This window comes from Peromyscus leucopus, chromosome 4 (genome assembly GCF_004664715.2).
Source record: "Peromyscus leucopus breed LL Stock chromosome 4, UCI_PerLeu_2.1, whole genome shotgun sequence".
Lineage (NCBI taxonomy): Eukaryota > Metazoa > Chordata > Mammalia > Rodentia > Cricetidae > Peromyscus > Peromyscus leucopus.
In genome coordinates, this window is record NC_051066.1 from 17,285,063 (window position 1) to 17,303,978 (window position 18,916).

Sequence of the window (18,916 nt, forward strand, 5' to 3'; positions counted from 1 at the left end):
GTGTAGCTTTGCGCCTTTCCTGGAACTTGCTTTGGAGACCAGGCTGACCTCGAACTCACAGAGATCCACCTGCCTCCCAAGTACTGGGATTAAAGGCGTGCAACCACCGCCCTGCCATTTTTTATATTACTTTTACTTTCCCTTTAAAGACTTCATTTTTTTTTTAAACTTTCTATTTCTTTATATCACTGTTTATATTCCTTTTTCTCTCTCTTCCAAGCCAATGTACATTTTTACATATACTGTAAACTGTTTAGGGTTTATCCCAGCTGAATCTGTCTTATTGTGAATTTATTGCTTTAAATTGCAGTATTACTAGGATTGAAATGGCAGCTTTGGCCACTGGTTCCACCCACCTCAGTTTTCCAACATGGCAGAACTACACTTACTACCAGCTCTGGGGGAATCATGCTCATTGCTGACTGTGAAGCAGTGAGTCTATGCTTCCATCCAGCGTCCTGTAGCCCCCAAACTTTTTCTTTTTCTTTTTTTGTCTGTACTAGCAAAGGCTAAATCCACTACACACCACACTGTACAGTCTGGAGATGCCTCTGTGTTCTGTAGCAGGAATCCTTCATGCTGCAGGTAAAGTCCATACATTGTGAACTCACCATACTGTAGCTCAAGTCCACATACCAGAGTATCTCTGTACCTTGGCATCTCTATAACTTGACTTGCATGAGAGATGAAGTAGAAAGCTGTTTTTGTCTCCATTATTGTGTGTTTAAAAGCCCTTTTTAAACTCTCTTAGGTGTTATGGAAATTTGAGAGCCCCATGTTGGGAACTAAAGGTAGATGGAAATTTTCTTGCATCCTGGCCGGCTGTTCGGGACAAATCTCTCCCACTCGTGTCCCCCAAGTAAACACACAGAGGCTTATATTAATTGTACTGCTCAGCCATTAGCTCAGGTTTATTACTAACTAGCTCTTACACTAAAATTAACCCATGATTCTTATCTATGTTTAGCCACATGGCTTGGTACCTTTTCTCAGTTCTGCTTTGTCATCTTGCTTCCTTTGTGTCTAGCCAGCGACTCCTAACTCTGCTCTTCCTCTTCCCAGAATTCTCCTCCTCTGCTTGTCTACCTATATTTTCTGCCTGGCTACTGGCCAACCAGCGTTTTATTTATCAACCAATCAGAGCAACACATATTCACAACATGCAGATTGACATTCCACAGCACATAGTGACTGTTTTCTATTACTGTGTTTTCTCATTAGTCTGTTATGCATAACTTTATGATAACAAACATATTCATAATAATTATTTATTGAATCTTGTAGGCAGCAATATCTTTATATTTCAGTAGACATGATATGTGGACAGAAGTTTCTTTGTTCTACCTAGCCCCACAGTCCAGATGAATCTCTCTCACCTGAGCTCTCGAAGCTGCTTATGAAGTAATCACTCAGGCTTTTATTGATTACAAACTCTATGGCCTATGGCTCAAGCTTCTTGCTAGCTAGCTCTTCCATCTTAACTCAACCCATTGCTATAAATCTATGTTTTGCCACATGTCTTTGTGGAGTTACCTGTTCTCTCACATCTTTCTTCTCTTGGCTGCAGTTTGCAGCATCTGCTCTGACTCCACCTTTCTTCTCTCTCTATCTCTCTTTGATTTCCTATCTGGCTCCATTCTTCCTTGTCATTGGCCAATGTAGCTTTATTTATTAGCCAATGGGAGTAACACTGATAACTATTTTGTTACATGTAATTATACTATATTAAAGTTAAAACCTTCCTTTTTGATTAGACAGAAAAGGGGAAGTGCTGTGGGTTATCTTTCTGTATGCTGTGAATATGTGTTGCTCTCATTGGTTGATAAAGCTGTTTGACCAATGGCAAGGCAGAATAAGGTTAGGTGGTACATTCAAACTGAAGATGGAGATAAAGAAGGGTAGAGTCATGGAAGATGCCGTTTCTGCCACCCAAGGAGCAACAAGATACCAGCAGACCAGTAATGCCATGACCAAGTGGCAAAACAGATTAACAGAAATGGGTTGAATTAAGTTATAAGAGTTAGTTAATAGTGAGCCTGAGCCATAGGCAATACAGTTTATAATTATTATAAGCCTCTGTGTGTTTACTTGGGACCAAGCATCCTTGGGTCTGGTCAGGACACAGGAAAACTCCTACCTACACTGATAGCATAGATTGTCTTAATTTGTCATATTGGTCCTAGGACATAGACTGCTTTGGTTTAAGCACAGTTTGTCTCCTTTGAAACTCAAGTTGAAATTTTATGCCTATTGTGAGGGATGAAGTTGTGAAGCCTGATGGAGGAGGCTAGGATTAATGACTTATCACCTTAAGAATAACTCCTCTGTAAAAGCCAGTTTGGTCAGAATTGACATGCAGTTCATGCCTTGCAGAGTGATAGCCTGAACCTTCAGGCAATTCTCTCATCAATTTCAAAATGTGGAACCTTGACATAGGACTACTACCTTGAGCTAAAATAAACTTCTTTTATTCATAACCTAGCCAGTTGGTGGACCTGTGTTTTTAGGAACGGAAAAGGACTAAGGCACGACTATTTCCACCAAGAGACAAGGCCCAGAGATTTAAGGAACCTTAATTGCACAGCTGGTTGTACACATATGCCCATTCGAATCCCAGAGCGGCGCTTTGTCTTCCCTGCTGTGTGGACTTCCTGGAATGGCAGCTTTGTCAGGGCTCCTCCCAGCACCACAGGAGTGTGACTTTGCTTGTTTTGCAGTGTTCCCTGAGTTGGAATGTGTTGCTTAGTATTAGGACACCTACCACCCTTCTTGCTCCTGCAGAGACATGGGTGATGGTAGATGTGCCACACACTATGGTTATTAGTGAATCAGAGTGGATGAACAAGACCATGATCCGGGAACCAACTGTTTTCTCCACAGGCCAATGTGCCTTCAAAGGCGGTCATCATGTATTATGCATTTTGTCTCATTTTTAAATGCTTTATATTCATAGGAAAAGATTAATGAAACTTCTTGAATAATGCCTGAATATTCTTAGAACAAAAAATTTAAGATATTGTAAGGTAAGATATAAATACTGCTGACCCCAACATCCATTCAAGTTATCTTTAGAGAAGTAATGTGGAGAAAATTGAGAAGATTAGACATGTGAGGTATTTATTGCTGCAGATCTATCATGATAAGGATCATGATTTTCTCTCTCTCCATTCACTCTGTTTGATTTAATTATTAGAGATTCTCTAATAATTATGTGCTCTAAAACTAATGTGCTCAGAATTGTTTGTAGTGAAAATTGTGCTGTATTATCTCCTTCAATAATTTGATTAAGTTATCACTGACACATATTTAGATGAGAACATCAAGATTGGAAAGATGCATATATTTATTTATGTTTATACAATGGTAAGTGGCAGAGTCAGAATTTAAATTCAGATCTGTTTGAACTTGGAGCCTGCATTTTAGAAGTTGAACTTTAGTTTGAAGGTCCCCCGAGAACTGAAGAGTGCAAAAGGGCATCCATATGCAGTATGGGTGTGTTTGGGTACTGTACTTACTTTAAAGAGGTAATTATAGCAAGTTCTAAGTTTTGTTCGGTTCTTCATTAGATACATACTGGCGATTTTCATTTTCAAATTGCTTATTCTCCACCCTCCTGTAGGTACATACAACCCAGTGCTAATCTGGGAAAAACCCTGAGGAGTTTTAGAGAGAATCAATCACAGGGAATAAGCAGGGTGAGTAAATCCTCAGTCTAGGACACAGACAAATAGTTTAAAAGTCTGTCTGTCCGATGAACTATGATGATGCCAATGGAAAGTTCTCCCTAATGTCCACAAGAAATAAAGATCCCACAGCTCTATGTTCAGGTGGTTACTCTAGTCACAACTGGAGGTCAGACAATCTGTAAGCAATGAGTCATCATGGAAACAGAGTCCTGATGCATAAAATCTTGAGTGCTGAGTTCCTCCATCTTGGAGTTAGCATGGGCCTTACTGTCTCTTGCTGCATCTACATACACACTGATTTTAAATTCTTACTGTGTCATGTCCCACATAACTGCAGGAGGAAACTTTAAAATTATTTGATATCCTTTGGTTGTCAGTCTTGACAACAAGCACCTTCACTCAGAGATATTTGACAAATCTTTGTATTTTAAATCTTTGACAATCAATTATTGTTTTCTTTTTTAATCTGTTATTGTTGCTTTCCAGATGCAAGGAATGCTTGTTATTGAATGAAGAAAAGAAATTCTGGGATACAAGAACATAACCTGGAAACAAAAAAATGATAATTGTAGCAGTGTACTAGAAGAAATAATCATGAGATAAGGTTATTTGAGATGGAATAGTCCTCATTATTATGAGAGAGAATTATAAGGGGCTGTCAGGGTTTCCAAATGAAATGGAACATGCTAAATCAGAGTTGAATTTTCAAGTAACAAAATTTTGGGTGTCCCAGGTAACATTGGAAACATACTTATATTGTTTAAGGATGGCTATCTAAAGGTCATATTAAATTTGCCATTTTGTATTCTTTCTGGGAATCTTATCTAGGGCTTATCAAGTGAGAAATAATTTCAATTCCCTAGCTTGTTACACCTGTAACTAGTTTTCTCCAGCAATGGCTCTTAGAGATATTTAATGGGTCTACTTTGCTGCCTTGAGGTAGACAAGGAAGTGCTAAGAGGATTAAGTGCTGCTGCAGAGAGAACCTTCCACTCCCTTTGGTTTCAGAAGCATGGCTGTTTCTTAACCAAATGCAGTAGAGCTGTGTAGAACAGTCAATGCCTAGCTAAAAAACAAAACAATATAAAACAAAACAAAAAGTTCTCTGTTTTGTTTATTGTGCTGCTGTAGACCAAGATTTCTCCTTTCCACGACATAAATTTGACTATATTCCATGCTGGCTCTGGAACTTGAATGTGTTTACTTCTGCTATAACCAAATATTGATTAGAAATCAGTTATGTAATGATTACACTTGATATCTGAACTCCACATTTATTCACAGTCTAAGCTCAGGTTGATCTGGCTGAAGGCACCTGTATCTCACTGGCCTCAGATCTGTCAACACTACTCAAGGAAGTGGAGTCATAGATGGAGTGTGTGGGAATTATGAACATATACTCACAATAATGCTGAGAAACAGCCAACCAACCCCCCCCCCCACACACAATCTCAGTGGTCTGTACAAAAGTCAGTGAGTATATGCAATCCATCCTTTTAATTACTTTGGCTATAATTGTTCAAATATCTGTGATCTGTTGTGATTATGTAAGATGGGGCTGTTAAGGTTGCCATGCTCTTCAATGGGTCAGCAAGAGATGTGTGTCACTAATGTGAATGTGCCCACTAAATCGATCTGGTCTTTATCTTTTATCCTTTATCTTCTTGTGGCTGGCTGAGCATGGTGTCCTGGTACCAGCAGGTGCTAGGGTTGAACAGAAATGCATGGTGCTTTTTTTCAAGCTTTTCTGTGTCACATCTGCTGATGTTACATTGGCTGAAGAAAGTGATCATGATATTCTAAATCCAAGCAAAAGAGCAAATAACTCTGCCATTTCATTAAGAGGATCTGGCAGGAAGATTACACCAGAAAGGTAATACTGTGGTTGGGGAGTGGGCACTTGAAGAGAGAGGGAGCTGAAGATTTAGGAAGGAACCAGACAGTTCCAGTCTTGCCAACCAAAAAAAAAAAAAAAAAAAAAAAAAAAGAAAAAAAGGGAATCATTCACTTACATTCCTTTTCCTTCAATAAAAGGCTATTTGCTCTTTAAATTTCCACAGGTGTATTATTCTAACCCTTAAGGTTGCTTCCTTAATTGTATGGTTTTCATATTAATAACAAACTCTTAACTATCATGTTAAGTTCATAGTACGGTAAATTTTGAGTTCTCTTTCACTTCCAGTTCCCATCACCAGAGAAGCTCTGGGTGGCACTAATTAGAGGGAGAAAACCACATCAGAGTAGAAAGTACAATATAATCTCTGAAAATATAAGTGGGTTAGTAATTGTCTTACTTTGACTATGGAACAATGAAGCAACAGAGGCATTTTGTTTAATTAAGGGAGGCAAGTTTACTATGTCTAAGACGTAACAGATTCTAGTCTAATTACCTATCTTAAGAGAAAAGAATTACTAAGTAAAAGTAGGTGTGTGAACTGTGCACAAATTATAACCAACTGGATGAACTGATGGGCCCAAGGCAGAGAACGTTCTTTACTTGCACAGCTTTTGTTCATTTAAATATAGCTGTAAGGATCCCTTATTGTTTCCTATTGTTGTCTCCTTGTGGAATATGACACTGCATCATTAAAAAGGAGCTAGCTGTACGAAGAATATAGTTATATAAAGGAATCCGAATAGACATAACATATTTTAGGTAAGAATTTTCTTGGGCATGTATGCTTGAGGCACAAGGATTAAAATTTTTCAAAGATGCAAATTTCTGTCTCTTTGTTTTTTTCTACATAAGGAAATTTCTCCCCAACCGTGGGCTTCAAAAACAGTCAAAATGTGTCAACCTTATTGTGAGGAGCCATGAAAAGGAAACACACAAACAGGATTAAGTGCTTCAATGCAGAGGAATTTAGCTTGTAGCTCAGTCAGAATTGTATCATGTAAAATACAGGTTAAGAAAATTTACTCTTTTCAGTAACTTTCTATCGGCAAAAGGGAGCTGACACATGGATGTGGGATGTAAAGTCTTGGATGCAGCATACTTCGAGGGTAAAAAAAAATTGTGCCATTTCTTTCCACATAAAAGGATATTTCATTCACAGGGTTTATGTGATAACTCCAAATTAGAGCAAAGAAGCAGATCTTACCAAAGGCAAGACAAGGAGAGAGCAGGCAGATAGCTAAGGTAACAGTACAGTGCTCAGCTGCCCATTATCTGGCCTGTCATCTGGCCTGTGTTTTAATTCACCATGGCTGTTTTTTGTTTTTAAAGTTAAATTTTTATTTAAAAAAATTTAAATTAAAATATAATTACCTCAGTTTTCCCCTTTTCTCTCCTCCCTCTAGTCTTTCCCATTAAGCCCCATCTTTGGCCTTGCTTCCTCTCAAGGCGTCATGAGTGTTCCTATTTCCGTGCCTGCCTCCACAGTGACACATTTCTTCCTACAAAGCCATAAGTACTCCAACAATGCTACACTTTCCAATAGCAACATTCCCTATGAATTTATGGGGGCAACTTATTCAAACTGCCACACCAGGCAAGATTTCCAGTGGAGGAATTGGGACATCAATTCAGCCACATAAGCTTCAACCTACAATTTGTCCTGACTACAAAATACGGCTGGGATATAGGTGACCAGAAATTGTGGGAGTGGCCAATCAATGTCTGGTTCTGATTGAGACCTATGCCATGAGAGGGAGCCTACCACTGGCACTGCCTGGGGGGCCAGGAAACATAGGCCAGATAGCCCAGACTCCTGCGATAGAACTAAACACAATGGGAAAAACAAATACGAAAACAAATATCAATAAAATGATTCCTAATGATATTCTGTTACACACATAGATTGGTGCCTAGTCCAGTTATCACCAGAGATGCTTTATCTAACAACTGATGGAAACAGATGCAGAGACCCAAAGCCAAACATTAGGTGGAACTCGGGGAATCCTGAGGAAGAGGGGAAGAAAGATTTGTAGGAAGCAGAGTTGTCAAGGATACCACAAGAAAATCCATAGAATCAACTAACCTGTGCTCATAGGGTCTCAAAGAGACTGAACTGATAACCAGGGAGCCTGCATGGGACAGACCTAGGCATGAATATCATAGTTGTGTAGCTTGGTCTTCTTGTGGGACTCCTAATAGTGGGAGGGAACAAGGGCTGTCTCTGTCTCTGTTGCCGGCTTTTGGGACACTTATCTTCATACTGGGTTGTCACATTCAGCTTTCAACTTGATATGCCCATTTGGTTGATATCCACTGGAGGCCTATCCTCCTCTGAATAGGAATGAAGAAGGAGTAAATGTGGGGAGGAGAGAGGGGAGATAGAGGGAGGGACTGGGAATAGAGGAAGGAGGGAAAGCATTTGTAAAACAAACAAGAAAGCAGTTGTAAAACAAACAAGCAAATAAATATATATTTAAAAAAATCATCTTACAGGGAGATACTGAATAGTCATAATTACACAGAAGGTAATACAGATGAATTCCCAGATGACCAATTTAAATTTATAATTTAAAATAGTTAAAAATAATGCAAGCAAACATGTAATATATGTGCTATATGTAAATATTTAATATGATGCTTTCCATTTTAATTTTTTTTTAACTTTTTTTTTTTTTTTGGTTTTTTGAGACAGGGTTTCTCTGTGTAGCTTTGCGCCTTTCCTGGGACTCACTTGGTAGCCCAGGCTGGCCTCGAACTCACAGAGATCCGCCTGGCTCTGCCTCCCAAGTGCTGGGATTAAAGGCGTGCGCCACCACCGCCCGGCTCCATTTTAATTTTTTAAATTGTATAATTTATGGCCACTGATTGTAGTCTGAGTACATTACAAGTATCACTACTGTTTCTGAAGCTTTCTCTTTACCTTAGAGATTTTAATTATTAGCAATAACTCCCCCTTTGCTTACCCCAGTTCTTTCTCAGTCAAATCTGTCTCTGTTTCTTTGGATTTGCACATTCCAGTATTTTATATAGCTGAAAACATTCAGTGTTTCTTCTGAATTATTTTACCTAGTCTTCTTTTAACATATCAGGTTTTGTTCTTCCATTCATCTGTTGTTAATTATCCATGTGTGCTATTTTTTGTTTATTGTGAATAAAACTATTAAGACTATAAATATAGATGTTAGTTCCTACTTAGTTACAAATATTCTTGTCCATGCAATATATGGTGTACATGGCTATTACCAGTTTAAATTTTGAAGAAAATCCTAAATATTTTCCTTTATGGTTGCATTTTTCCTAACAGCAGTAGATATGGTTCCAATTTCTCTTTAAACTCATCAGTACTTTTTATTTTTACCCCTTTTTTTCTATTATTACTAGCATGGTGAGTACAGAATGTTATAAACCATTCTTATTTATGTTTTCTGAATGACTAATGCTGTATTTATTTATGCCCATTGCATCTTTTCTGTGGAAAATGTCTCTTCAGGCTCATTGTCCGTGTTTTTGTTTTATCAAGCTGTTATATTTTTGTTGTTGAGTTACAAGAGGCTTTTGTGTACTCTGGATAGTTACCTTTCATAAGATTTCTAAACTTTTATTTTCTTTTATTCTACCCTTTCCTGGAACTCACTCTGTAGCCCAGGCTGGCCTCAAACTCACAAAGACCCGTCTGCCTCTACCTTCTGAGTGCTGGGATTAAAGGCGTGTGCCACCACTGCCTGGCTCTACCAATATTCTTCAACCATTTGAAAATGTCTTATGAAATTATCATATGAAAGTATTAATGCTAAAATCTGATTTGTCTCTTTTATGTTAATGCCTATGCTTGATGACATGCTAAAGAATTTATCATGAATATAAGGTCAAGAAGTTAAATTGCAATGTTTTCTTATAAAATATTTGTAGTTTTAATTCTAACTCAGGTCTGTGATCCATTTTGACTTAAGTTTCTGATGGTAGTCTAAATTTATTTTTCTGTTTTTCTTTTTAAGATAGACAAAACTGGTCTTAAACTTGATGATCCTCTTGCCTCTGCCTTCTTCCTATTGGGATTATAGTTGTATGCCACAATACCCAGATTTTTTTTTAATTAGATTAAAAAAGTGACCCATCACCATTTGTTGAAGTTTAATTCTTCCCCCATTGAATAGTTTGCATGGTTGTTGATAAATTACTTACTCATATATCTAAGTTCTCTTTGTGTATACCTTCAGTTCTGTTCATTCTTATGTTAGTACTACACTCTGATTATTGAAGCTTCACAGGCACTTTTGAGATGAGAAGGCATGAGGTTTCTAACTTGGTTGATCTTAGAGCTCTAAATTTAGTGGAATTTTGTATTAGGTCTGGAAAATTTGTTTTCTTCATTGGTATTTCTTACATATAGGATCATTCCACCTGTGAATAAAGAAAACGAGTGCACCTATATTATAAACAAATAGTTCATTTATCAAGAAAATAAATTTCAACCCTAATTTTATTAGAGTAGATAGATAATCATTGATAATTTTCCAGGCAACATTCTTCATGTTATTTACCCACCTGTACTTCATTATTTTGTGCAACAATTACAAATTTAAACATATAAGGACCTACAGTATACTACAAAATATTTTGGATATTAATTTCAAAGATTTATTTTTTCTTTAAAATATATGTCATTCAGTATTGCAGTTACTTAAACCCAGCAGAATTATATAAACATCTTTAATAACAGATCTTCAAGGCATTTTTTTACATTTATAAAATCTAATTAACAGATTTTTATAAAAATAAAAAGTAATTTTTATCTAACCATATATAATTACATCATTTTCATTCTTCCTTTTCCCTGCTCCAATCTACTGTTCTGCTCTCTCTCTCTCTGTCTCTCCCAAACTCTCTCAAACTGCTGAGTCTGTTTAGTGTTACTTGTATGTATATTTTGTATGGCTGAAAACTTAGTATAGGATAAGCATTTAAATAGTCATTTCTAGGGAAGACTAATTCTCTTTCATTAGTCTTCAATTGCCATTAGCGCTTTATCTAGGGTTGGAGCTCTATAAGCTTTCCACAATTCACATGACATGCCAATTGATTTTTACCATTGTTCAGGTCTTTAGGTTGTCATATTGTTGAGATTTCATGATTGTAGTTTTTTTTGTCATATATATATATATATATATATATATATATATATATATATATATATATACAATTCAGATTTTGTGGTTCTTTTGCTCTCACAATTTTCTTCCCTATCTTCCACAATTATCCCTGAGTCTTATGTGTAGGGGTTGTGTTGTAGATGCATCCATTCATACTGGACATAGCACAGTCAGTCAGTTGTTGTCTGTATTGTGATCAGTTATGGCTTTCAGTAATGGTCTTCATCTGCTGCAAAAAAGAACTTTTTTGATGACGAAGTGAGAGTTACACTTATCTGTGTCTATAAGGATAAATATTTAAAATACAGTTAGAAATTATACTGCCTTAGGAAATTGGGAATAGTAGATTCTCCTCTATGATCCACTCTCTCACTAGCTAGTGTAGTTGAATAGATTTCCAGCATCAGATATGGTTGCCCTCTGGTTGAAAAGGCCTTAAGTCCAATTAGCTACTGCCTAAATATAAATACCACCGTGAAGCCATTAAGAATATCTTTCCATGCTTGTCTCTGCTGTGGTTCTCAGTCATTATAGTTGTGTAGTACTATTGATTGCTTTTCTTCCTTGGCAGATTTTATAGCACTTTCTAGTGCTATATGCAAGTCACTTACTCCTCAGTAAGGATATTCTTGTGACAGATCCAGCTTGAAACCTCTGAGTATGGTGCCTGAAATGTATGGTGATTTCAACCATAGGGACTTAACTTCAACTTCTGGGTGGTAACTAGAGGCAGCTACAATGATCTATATTGTTTGAGACATCTTTTGGAGTTCCCTGAACATCAACAACTTGAAAGGAGGTTTCTCATTTCTGTCACTGAGGTTTTTATTAGATAGTCTATAGCACTTGTGGAGAGCATTAGCATAGAACTCTCTTCCTCTCCCCTTCTTTCTCCCCCTCTCTCCTGCCCTCTCTGTCTCCTTCTCTCTATATAAAATAACACTATTCCCTATAGCTTTTAAAACATCCTCAATCTTATTTACCTCTACTCCCTCCCTTGTCAGTGTTGTTCTCCCTATCCATTCCCCAATTAAAGCTACCATGTTTTCCTCACATTCATCTTAATATTATGCATTTCCTGTAATTTTGTAAAAAGCCATCAGTACAATGTGTCCCTTTTTACTTTACTAGAAGAGAAATGCAAACTAAAACAAATTTGAGATTCAATTTCATCTTAGTCGGATTGGCTAAGATAAAGAAAACAACCATGCTCATTATTAGTGGGATTGCAAACTGGTGAAATCAACCTAGAAATCAATGTCAAGAATTCTTAGAATGCTATCAGTAAATTTGCCATATGAACAAGCTATACCACTCCCTCACATATGTCTGAAAGAATCAATATACTATCTCACAGACACTTGCTCAGCAATGTTCATTGCTGCCCTGTTCACAGTCGCTAGAAAATGAAAACAACCTAAATGTCCTTCACCTGATAAATGGATAGTGAAAAATGTGGTACATTATACATAGTAGGATATCATTCAGCTGTTGAGAAAAGTGAAGTCATGAAATTTTAAATTAAATGGATAGAACTAGAAACTATTATATTGGGTGAGGAAAACCAGACCCAGAAAGACAAACGACACATGTTCTCTAGCATCTGTGAGTCCTAGCTCCAACTCTTCAGATGTTAAAAAATATGCATATTTATTATTTTACTCTTTTAACTTATCCTAATTATATTTGTGAATTGTTTTAAATATCAATGTATTTTCAAAAATATTTAAAGTGTTTGCTTCTCTCATTTGTTTCAATGAATTTTTGTATGCTGTTTTATCATTGTATTTATTTTTCTTTACCTATATTATAGTTGTATATCTATTTTGACTCATTAATAATTCAGAGCATTTACCTTACTGAACCTTGTTTTCATCAGCTGTGATGGAGGATAAGACCTACTGTTTGAGGTATTTAATAGTTAAGTTTGCCTATACAGTCTTTCATTACATGCATATGTAATGAAATAGCATGTTTACAAGTGTTCTTGCCATAGCTCACAAGTTATAGGTCATTGTAGTATGCCATTGTTGTATTAAGGTAGTCCTTTCTTTTTAACACAAATTTATGCTTGAAATTTATCATTTCATTGTGCCTTGTTCTTTTTCCTATCTCTGCCTCCACTTAAGATACAGGATTTTACTGTCTCTATTATGTCCCTCTGTTCTCTGTGTACCACAAATCAGTTTCCTTTTCCTTCCCAGTAGACTTTATGAAATTTTAAATCTTGCAACATGGCTACTAATGCAGCTGCTAGAGTTGGGAAGAAGGATGGGACACCTGGATCTCACCTTGTTTTAATTAAGGCCTATAGAAGTGATTGTCCTATAATTCCTCTTGTCAGCCTAACCATGAGTCACTCAATTAGGGAACATATCATTATGGAAGGAAACAAATATCTTTACTTGATGGGAATTCCTTAACTTCTAAAGAGAAACCATATGCTCATGTATTAATATATCCCAAGCCTGACATAAGAGCATTGTTACCACTCTTACTTCTCTGTGAGTCTTGTGGGGAGCTATAGAAGACTTGGATATGAGAATAAATTTCTATCATCTTAAATATACTTTGAGGTATTCTATGGACATAGTAAAGAGACTATAAATAGGAACTATTGGCCAGATGATACTTTTGAACATGAAAATATTCCAGAGAGCTCTCTAAATGAACATTTCAGACTCCAACAGTCAACAGTGTCCATATGGTTGGAGCATTTAGAAGAATCCCCCTGTCACAAAGCAGCAGCAGCATGTTTAATATTGCTTTTGGCACTCGATGCCAACAATAGTCAAATTAAAATCAACTTTATCACCCAGAGAAACATTGTTAGATTGGATAATATAATTAATGAATAACTAAAAATAGGATATTGAAATAAATACTAGCTTCCTAGAGATATGATATATAAAAAAGATACTTAACACAATTCAAAATAAGAACTTTGATTTGTTGCTGCATCCTCTCCAACCTCTCCAACCATAAAAATCTTACACATCTCCCTCAAGATTCTTGCCTGGTGCCTCTGCTGACCGTTCCCTCCACAGACCCATACCAACACACAATACAGTGTTCATGCCTTGTCTGACCACCCTTGTCTGCCTGCAATCAAATGCTAGGCTTCTGCTAGGATCTGCCTAGGCTCCCCACAACATGCAGGCCCCTCCCATAGAGCACCCACCTTCTTCTGCATTTAACCATCTTATCCTACACTCCAGACTTGGGCTAGAATGAGCATCTTGTATACCAGCAGAGTATCCTCTCTTCACCTAACTTCATTCTACTTAAGTCATTTCTAATCTCTAGGCCCAGCATAATAACATATTGTCTCTTCTTCCTCAGGCTGCTCTCTCAAAGCATATTTAAAACAAAAGAAGTTCATATGCCCAGATTTCATCACAAATATATAATCAATATGAAAGATCAAGCCAGTATTTTTCTCTCCAAAACATTTCAGTCCAGTAGAAATGTTTACCAATGATAATTACCTTGATAGACCCCAGAACACAGAATTGAAGAGAATAATCATAAATTTCATTAAAGAATTCAAGGAGTTTATAGAAGACACAAAGAATCAGCTGAATGAAATTAAGAAGAAAGAAATTAAGGAGAGTAAATGCTCAAGTGATGCCCAAGAAAATACAAACATGTGGCTGAAGGGAATGATAAAGACAATCCATGAACTGACAACATAATTTAGTAAAGATATGTAGAAATATTGAAGATGACTTAAGCCGAAATAAAAATAGAATTTAAAAATGCTACTACCCAAGGAGGAAACTCAAAGGGAAGCCTTACAAGTAAAATGAATTAAGCAGAAGATAGACTATCACGTTTCAAAAATAAAGAAACTAGAAGAAATAAGCAAAGAATATGGAAAAAATTTTAAAAAGAGGGAAGGAACATACAGGAAATATGAGACACCATGAAAAGACCAAAACTTCAAACTAGAGACATAGATGAAGAAGAATCATAAGATAAAAGCATAGACAAAATTTTCAACAAGATCACAGTAGAAAACTTCCCCAAACTAAGGAAAGACACACCCAAATAGATAAAAGAAACACACAGAATACTAAATAGAAAAGGCCAGAAAAGAAAATCCCCATAGCACATCATAATTAAAACACTAAGTATATATTACAAAGAAAGTATATTGAAAGCTGTAAGAGAGAAGAAATGCAAGTCACATATGAAGAAAGCTGATCCAAATAAGCTGGTTTCTCAAAGGTAACATGAAAGCCAGGAGAGCCTGGAGCAATGCCTTCCAATTCAGCCTACACTAATACACCTGGTAGACCTACCATAGTAGAAAGAGAAAGATAAGCTCTCCATGCTATAAACAGCCTAAAATATTATATCCAACAAACCAAACATAAAAAAAAAAATAGGAAGCAATAATTACGGTTGTGAACTGCCTAACGTGAACTGCCACTGTGAACACAGGAACTCATCTCCTCTGGATATGCTTTTAATCACTGGGCCACATCTCCAACCCCTGACTCAAGATTTTTCATTAGTCTTTAGAATTATTACATTATGATATTTCAAATATATATTTTCAGAAAATTGATTTTTATATAGATTTTCTTGAAAATTTGAAAGATTATACTTTTCTGAAGTGGTAACAACATTATTTCTCATTCTGCAAATGCCTTTCAAAATGGGAGAATGGCAAGTGTTATAAATCTATTTCAATAAATTTTTAAAAATATGTAATTATTAGAAATAAAAAATCTTGTTGGTCTTTTGATAAATGTAATACTTTGTATATATCCATCTCAGTGAAATCAATAAATTATATGTTAACCGAGCATGTAATACTCCAAATAATAATGGAGTAATACAAACAGAAAAAGTATGTTTTTTTACAATATTCTCATAGAGAAGTAAGTGTCTATGATAATTTCCCCATCCTGATTTGTGACAATTACAGTGGAGAAGCTATGATATCTATGATTAGGTAACAAAGGTAGTATCTCCTGGTACTTTTGAGTTGCCAGTCATTAGAGAAGAGGCTTTCAGGATAGTTTCACATTGGATTCTTTTGGTCTTATGTCCAAGACTCATGGTTTCTTCAGCAATAGCACCTTATCTTCAATTTCTTGAAGGCACAACAATTTCCTATAATGTTTTTGGAAGTTTGTATTCCCCTGACCAACAACTTGAAAGGATATTTCTCATGCCTCACATTGGGAGTTTTGTGAGATAGACTATGTCACTTTTGGATAGCATTGTCAACTCAGGTGGGAAATTTTTATTTAAACTGCATATGTATATGTATTTATACAGATGTATGTGTATTGTATATAATTTTAGATAACTAAATATTCTTTATGACTTTTTCAGACATCCTTACTGTTATTTTTGCTTTCCCTCCCCCTATGTTGACTTCCCTATCCCCTAAAAGGTATATAAAAATTTAAAATATGGTGGATGATTAGTTTTACTTGTCAACATGATTCAATCTAGAACCACCTCAGCAAGAGCATCCCAATAGAGAATTTTCTAAGTTAGGTTGACTTACTGGAATGTGTATGAGGGAGTTTCTTAGTTGGATTAATTAAGGTGGGAAGGCCAACCCTGAATGTATATGATATAATGTTCATGGGCTGAACCCTGGACTGAATGAAATACATTTAATGAAGTAGAAATGCAAAAAACAACACATCACATCAATGAAACAGTTTGTTCTTTAAAAAACTGAACAAGGTTGACATACATTTTACCAAAGTAAAAGAGAAAGAGAAACAGAGAATTCCAATTAATAAAATTAGAGATTAAAATAGAGATAATACAATAGATACTGAGGAAATTTGGATACTTTAAAACTCTATATTCCACCAAACCAGAAAAGTTAAAAGAAATGGATGGATTTCTTGATAGATATGACCAACTAAAGTTAAATTATGATGAACATAGTTTAAATAGACCTATAAGATACAATGAGATAGAATAAGTAATTAAAATCTCCTGTCTAAAATAATGCCTATGGCCAGATGAATTCAGTGAAAAATTCTACTGGACTCCCAAAGAACTAACAGCAATAATTCTCAAGTTAGTCTGTAAAATAGAAACTGAAAGAGCATTTTCTTTTTGTTGTTTTTTGAAAGATTTATTTATTTATTATGTGTACAGTGTTCTGCCTTCATGCCAGATGAGGGCATCAGTTCTCATTATGAATGATTGTGACTCACAATGTAGTTGCCGGGCATTGAACTCAGGACCTCTGGAATAACACCTACTGCTCTTAACCTCTGAGCCATCTCTCAATCCCCTGAAAAAGCATTTTCAAACAGTTTTAATAAACCAGTATTACAAACACCAGAGACCCAGGGAAAAAATAGACCAAAATCTCTTATGGAAATATTCTGTATAAAATACATACAAACAGAATTCAAAAGCACATCAAATAGATTGCCCACCAACATCAAGATAGCTTTACTGCAGAGATACAAAGATGGTATAAAATGTAAACCTTGTGATATCTCCCTAGATGCAGAAAAGGCCTCTGGCAAAATATAATATCTCTTCATGATAAAAGTTTTAGAAAAACTAAATATACAGGGGCTCTATCACTACATAATAAAAGGAATATACAGCAGCTCATAGCTGACATTATTCTAAAATGGAGAGAAATTCAAAGCATTTCTAATAAAATAAGGGTGTATACTCTGTCTCTTTTCAACACAGTTTTTAAAGTCTTAGATAAATAAGACTACTAAACGAGATTAAAGTTGAACATGGAAGTCAAAACATTTTATTTGCAGGTAAAATTTTATTCATAAAGACTTCACTTGGAAGTTCTATTGTTGATAAGTACATGCAGCAATGTAATAGGATATAAAATTAACCCACAACAATCATTATATATAAATGACAAGTATACCAGGAAATTAACTAGGAAAATAGTACATTCCATAATAGCCTCAAATCGATCTGTTGTGTACCAGTTTCCTCCAAAATTGAAATATTCCATTCTTCCCAGAAACTTTGAGACAGAATGTAAAACTCAATATAACTTCAGGAAGTGACTGAAACTAACAAGATTTGCTAGGCCACTCCCTTCAAGAGTAAACAATAAAGATAGTTGAGCATCATTTTTAGAGATAAACCAAGCTAAAAAGAAAATTCTCATACCAGCAAGCTGCAAAGACTCTGAGACCAGACCAGTTGCCTGGAAGAAACAGAAACGAACCAAGCTGCCTGGAAGAGGTATAAAACAACTGAGAAACTTGTAAAGGATACTTTCCAACCTGTTGATATGTCTGTATGTTCAATGCATCTGTGCGGGGCAGTGTGTTCCAGATCTCCAGGTTTTGTGAGCTGTCCCCCATGCTTGGGTGAGCTTTGGTGATGCCTCTGTCTTTGAGTCATTTCTGCTTGTATAAGTAACCCCAACAAAACTCACTGGTTCACCTAGTAGGACTTTGGTGCTAACTGTACTTTGGTCTGTTATGGGCTTCCTATCTAGGGTGTGTAAATGTGTATGTTGCATCTCCCCAGGTTGCATCTCCTACTTCTTCATAAATGTTTAAAAAAAGCAAGGAGTACATAAGGGTATAGAGGGAAGAAGGGGAAGGGTAATTATAATTAAATATATAAAAAGATGTATGTATAAATAGATGCAACTCTATTATAATCTCAAAAGATAATACAAATAATTTTTTAAAAAATCTGTAGCTGGAGACTGCCAAGTCCTGCCAGTCCTGGAGCCCATTTATAAAATAAACATATAGACACTTACATTATTTAAACTATTTGGCCATTAGCTCAGGCCTATCATTGTCTAGCTCTTACTCTTATATTTAGTCCATTTCTATTAATCTATACTTTGCCACGTGGCTTATCGGTACCTTACATCTTCCTTGTCCTGGCGGCGACTCCAGGCAGTCCCTCCCTTCCCTTCCTGTTTCCTCAATTCTCCTCTCTGTTAGTCCCGCCTATATTTCCTGTCTGGCTATTGGTCAATCAGTGTTTTAGTTATATAGAGCAATATCCACAGCACTTCCTCTTTTCTTCTTTTTCAAAAAACAAGGTTTTAACTTTAACATAGTAAAATTACATATAACAAAACAATTATCAAGTAAGAATTACAGTTACAATATTAAAGAAGATATACTATCTATCTTATATTTGTGAGTCTAAGGTTTTATATCTAACTCATCTTTTATCATAATTGA